The sequence below is a fragment of the Pyrgilauda ruficollis genome, unplaced genomic scaffold (genome assembly GCF_017590135.1).
Source record: "Pyrgilauda ruficollis isolate IOZ18807 unplaced genomic scaffold, ASM1759013v1 scaffold47, whole genome shotgun sequence".
In the NCBI taxonomy this organism is placed as follows: domain Eukaryota; kingdom Metazoa; phylum Chordata; class Aves; order Passeriformes; family Passeridae; genus Pyrgilauda; species Pyrgilauda ruficollis.
Window position 1 is genome coordinate 2,190,548 of NW_024526266.1, and position 6,000 is coordinate 2,196,547.

Genomic DNA, 6,000 nt, shown 5'->3' on the forward strand with positions numbered 1-6,000 from the left:
AGTGAAACCCCATTTGATATGCACTAAGGAAGGGGACATTGGCAAAGCTTTGGGCAGGACAAGGAGTTTTGCTCCAAGAAACGAGCAGGCAGGGAGAAATGGAGGTTTCTTCTTGTGAGCTATGGGATGGGGTGGAAGCAGGGATTTCCTCCTGCCTTTCAGCTGCAGCAAGAATTCCAAGCGGGCACCAGATTTGGTTATAGCAGTGCCATGCAGAAGAGGAAATCCTGAGGAGAGCCCAGAGTGGCACATGGGTGAAGCCCCGCTGCCAGGGGGATGTCACCCTCAAGCCCCCCACATCTCCTCTTGCAGCATCAGTACCCAAAGTGCCCCCACCACTCCAGGCCTCCCCAACACAGCAAGATGGCCAGATGCTGTCTGAACCCCTCCCCACTCCTCCCCCTCAAAGTTTAGGGCACTTTAGGGTAATTTCAGGACTGGAAGACACACAGGTCTGAACAGAGGTGGCTCAGTTTGTGGCTTTCTAGGTGACATCCAGCTAAACCCTTGCCCTAAACAGCCCCCAGCCACAAACATCCAGGCACCCATTATTCCAGTCCCACCAAGAGCCCACCCCAATTTTTGGCCAGAGCTTCCCACCACCATCCCCCCCCCTCAGCAGCCACACACACCTGCTCAGAGGCCGCCGGGGCCCTTCCTCTGCTCCCTCTTGCCACTTCCAAAGTCCACTTCCACATGGGCCAGCGGGCAAAGGGCAGCTCTGCTCCTCCGCCCCGCGCCGGCCGCTCGCTCGGCTCCCGGGGGATTCCTGCTGCTCTTTGCATCCTGAGGGTCACCTCTCCCATCACTTGGGTCTCCTCCCACCCCAGGTAAGGAGCACGCAGCCCTCCGAGCTCAGAAAAAGCCAGATATTTCTCCTGGGGAGTTTTTTAACGCCGTGAAGTAAGTAGGGGCTGATAGTGAAAGGACAAAGGTGAACAGCTTTAAGCTGTAAGAGCAGAGATTTAGATTAGATGTTAGGATTCTTCCCTGTGAGGGTGGGGAGGCCCTGGCACAGGGTGCCCAGAGAAGCTGTGGCTGCCCCTGGATCCCTGGAAGTGTCCATGGCCAGGCTGGACAGGGCTTGGAGCAACCTGGAAACAGTGGAAGGTGTCCCTGCCTTCAAGATAATCTTTAAGGTTCCTTCCAACCCCAGGCATTCCAGGATACTATGAAGTGTCTTCCTTGATACATCCTCACATCTCCTAAATAATAATAATAAATAAAACTGATTGGTTTAATTCAGACCCAGCCACAAGGCAAGCAAATAAGGTCCATCCCACCATGTCCTGCCCAGGGCAAAATTTGGGCAGGATGGAGCTGGGCTCCACCCCAGCACTGCCTCATCTCAGTCATTACAGCACTGTAATGGCCTTGTTCTCAAGTGACCAGAGATTCCTGCCTGGAGACGCCATCCTGAACTCCCCTTGGCTCCTTAAAAACTGAGAAAATGAGCAAATTAAGGCAAATGATGTCATAGAAAACCACCCAGCAGTTTAGTGATGTCTCACCTTCTCCCTCATTCCCAGAGCCTCCAAATTACCTCCACTGTAACATCACAGCACTGACTGATTTGGGATTCACAGGCAGGAGAGTTTGCTTTGCATCATGGTGGCACCGTCAGAAACCCCCTCCTTTAATGATGTTGAAAGACTACATACATTATAGCTTCAGACCTTGAAATTTCCACCCTGCTGGGAGAGTAAGAAATTTTCCCTGGTGATCCTGAGAAATAAGCACTCGGTCTCTGCAGAATTCAAGATTTCAAGTAAAAAAATATCCTTAGCACTCAGCCATACAGAAATCCGACTGGGAGAAACACAAACCAGGGCAGAGCTGTCCTCGTGCTGCTGAGCTGCTGCAGTAGAATGAAATTAAGCATCTCCTCTTAATTTCACAGCTGCCCTTCAAAACTTCAGGAGGTTTTGAAGTAAAAGGTCTGTTATGGACAGATCAGGGCTCAGGGGAAGCAAGAAAGGATCCCTAGGAACTATGAGAGTCACACTATAAAAATACACAAATTGATAGGATATTTCATAAATATAAATAACATAATTCCACTTCTGGCTAATAATTTTAGGTTTTTTAGCCAAAAGGTGACTGCTGGATGTTTCCAACCTGTTTTCTAGCAACAACACAAATCTATACTGTGAGCCTGCAGGGCTCAATCAGCATAATGTAAAGATGCTGAAGAGGGAAGTCAATTTAAATTAGATATATGGAAGGAAGTTTTTACAGTGAGGGTGGGGAGGCCCTGGCACAGGCTGCCCACAGAAGCTGTGGCTGCCCCTGGATCCCTGAAGTGTTGAATGTCAGGTTGGATGGGGCTCTGAGCAACCTGATCTGGTTGAAGATGTCCCTGCTCACTGGATCACCTTTAAAAGTCCTCTCCAAACTCCACCATCTCTATCTATGATCCTCAGGCTGATGTTGCCAGCCTAACCTGGGAGGTTTGGATTACAAGGAAGATTTGGGAGCTCTTCTTGCATAAAAGCAGCTGCAGCTTGTGATGCTTGTGTTTGAGATGTGTGGAAACTCAATTCCTGTTCCTGCTAGGGAAGAAGAGGTGAGAAACTCTACCACCAACATAAAGCTTTGAGCAGAAGTGGTTTAAAATGGATGGGAAACACCAACTTTAGGGCAAAAGCAGGAAAGTGTGCTGGAAAAAGAGCCAAGGAAAGGAGCTGGGGAATAAAAAGTGACAGAAGAAAAAAACAGAGAAAAAAGGCTCAGATGGGCTAGAAAGAGGGGAAGAAAAGGATAACCTTTCAACGTCATCACATCTAGCCAAAAAATTACTATTTTAAAGGAGTCATAGCTTTCTTGGAAATGGAAGCCCTGTGCCCTAGGACTGCCAGCTTACAGGACTCTTGCAATGCAGGCAGCAGATAGCATTTGTCACAGAGCTGAAGGGACACAGCTATCACCTTAAAACATCACATTTTTCTGCTTTAGAAGATTTCACTGGTGTTGTTACAGTAACAAGATTAGGTGGAAAACATTTTTCTTCATGCCCTCGCTGTTTGTGCAGCTCCTTGGGGCACTGATCACAGACAGCTCCAGGCTCTCAGGTCAGTCCCCTGCAGAAAACCCAACCTCATGTGAAACCTTTGTAACCCAAGAGAAAAAATTCAGGTAGCTTCAGTACCTGAAGCTATTTTGAGGTGATTTATGTTGTTTCTACTTGGTTCTGAGATGAGGTTTATTTTTTTTTTAAGCAGAATTGATAGAAAGCTTTGTTAATCTCTGAGCTTCAGCCCCCTATAAATGTGGAAAATATATATGTAAACAAATGTTGGTTTTTTGTGGAGATGTTTTGAGCACCATGCAGGGCAGAAATGCAAGCAGCAGATGAGCTACATAAAATGTGAAAATTCATCTTAAATATTCTACACAGCAAAAAAACACCAACCCTGAACGTGCTGCCAGCTTTTGAGACATTTGGCAGCCTATTTCGTGTCACACAGAGCAAGAAAACAAAAACCACCCAGGCTCAGGTTCCCAGACAGGCTGAGCACCTGCACCACATGGGGAGAGCCCTCATCCCCAATCAGTCTCAACAGCAGCTAATTAATAATTAGCTCGATCACCCCTCTCAGGCTCAAAGGAAGGAGCTGTGAGAGCCTTTGCTCCAGCTGGGGGGTGGCACTTGGAGCTTTCCAGGCCATGGGCATGCTGGTGGGAGGAAGGTCCTGTGCGTGTGATCTGCCCATCATGGGACACTCCACGTTCTCCTGCAGCCACTCTGTGAGCTCCAGTTCCCACCCGTGGTTTTGCACTTTCCTTCCCCACGTGAGGCTGTTTCCAGCTTGGATGGACTAAGCTGTCCCTCCCCACCACCCCCCTGCACACACACAGCCGCGTTCAGCAGCTTCCAGACACGCCTATTAATTTTTGGAGACTTAGGCAAGAATATTAATTGCATTCCAGAGGCATTCAGCATATTAGAAAAAGCATTTTGTACCCTGCATTGTATCTGATGAAGAAACAGAGCTGCAAAAAGCTGTTATTTGTGAAACTCAAAACACATCCCCTGTCTGGAGGCACCAGAACCGTGACCTCAGCCTTCTGTGTGAGCTCCTGTTACAAAACAAATCCCAAAAAACTTCCTCATCTTGGTCTTACTTCATTCCCACTTCAGCCAACCCTCCTAAACACCTGGCTGTGAATGCTAAGTCCTGCATCCCCCACCCTTAAAGGAGAGGCTGTGCAGCTCCTGCATCCCTTCAAGGCTGCCTTGCAGCACCTCACCTGCCTGGACCCAGCACGGGGAGGGATTGGGATGCACAGGGACCCATGGAGAGACAAGAGCTAAACCCAACAGCAGCGAGGAGCCCGGAGAGTTTTCAGTATTCAGGTCCTCTCGTTTTCCTGTGCAACACCCCTTATGTTTTCCCAGCCATAAAATTGATGTTTATCTCACTTCTAACTGCCTTACAGAGATCATTACACATTGCAAATGCAGCCATTTGCGGATAAAACGAGCACAGGCAGCCTGGAGCCTGTCACACCACCCCTTCCTGTACCACATTGCAATGCCTTACAACCTTTAAGCTGAAAATTAACATATAATACCAAGGGACCCAGAAGTATTTGTCAGCCAAATGCAAAAAAAAACCAACAAAGCAGAGGCAATTCTTCCACCTGCCCCACACCACCCCCTGCTCAACCAGGGAAAATTAATTTTTAAGTGGGACAAATCCTGCAGCTATTCTTGTGGTGTTAAGTAAAACCAAGCCAAAAAAAAAAAAAAGCCAAGAGAAGGTTGTTATTCCTTGTCTAAAATCTCCTTGCTCTAAAACGTCCTTCTGGGTCTGTTGGAAGGTGTGGAGGGCACAGAAGGCAAAGAGGGGGTGCAGATGTTTAAAGAAGAAACCCCAGTGTCCACAACTGCTGCCACAACACCTGCTGGTGTGTGTGCCATGGAGGAGCAGGGCAGGGATGCCAAGCTCTGGACTGGAGCATGAGGCCGGGGCAGCTCTCCTCAAGAGACTTGTCCAGAGACTTGCAGATCACCCCCAGGCTCCTTTCCTGGTGGCCATGGAGGGAGTGACCAGACACAGACCCTTCCCCGAGGGTCCATTAAGTGCCAGAGCAGGGAAAGCTGATCAGCTGGACATCTTCAGCCCCGGGAAGTTGCAGGGTGTCCTTATGAAAACATTGCCATCTTGTGTCTCTTCAGACACCTGAGCACTGCTCGAGGAGCTTTATTACAGGCAATCAGGGGCAATAAAGACCCGTGACAGTTACAGATCGCCTGGCTGTGTCCTGCTCCTACTGCTGCCTTGTAAAGTTGGACACTAACCCATTTCCCTCATTTTTTTCTATCTCAATTTATGACTCCTCTGCCATGAAAAGCCACTTACGCCCTGCACAGTTACATACACCGTATCCTCCAAGGCCAGTAAATCACGGTCTCAAGTCATGTCAGATTTTGTGAAATAAAGCTAAATTGCAGTTGTACTCGAAGGCAAGAAGCTGCAAAATTGAGAGAGAACAAGCTCTGCTTAAAGCCAGAAACCCTGCTGGCAGCCTCCCATGGCTCGAAGAGGCAAGGACCACAAAAACCCCTCTGTGAAAGAGAAAATCCTGACAGCAGGGAGCCCACAGGACCCTCTGTGCCACCCCAGGCTGCCTCTGTAGGTCTGCTCTGGGATAATCCCAAGAGTTGAAATAGTTCAAACTCAGAGGATTTCACTCAATAAACTGAGCTGAAATCCCTCACAGCCAGGACACAGAGAGCTGGGAGCAGGACAGAGCCAGGCCCCAGCAGCATTTATTCATCGAAGCTTGGTCCTCAATGGCCTGAATTTGGGCTTGGAAAGAAAACTGGGGAGCTGATGGGGTCATTGTTTAAAGTTTTGGGGTTTGTTGGGGTTTTTTTTTCTTGTGCAAACAGAAGTTAGAGAAGTACTAACACAGCAGGGTTTCACTCTGCTGAGCCCATCTGGGCTCACTCAAAGTGCTGGGCACTGCACCAAGACCTGGGGAAACTGAGGA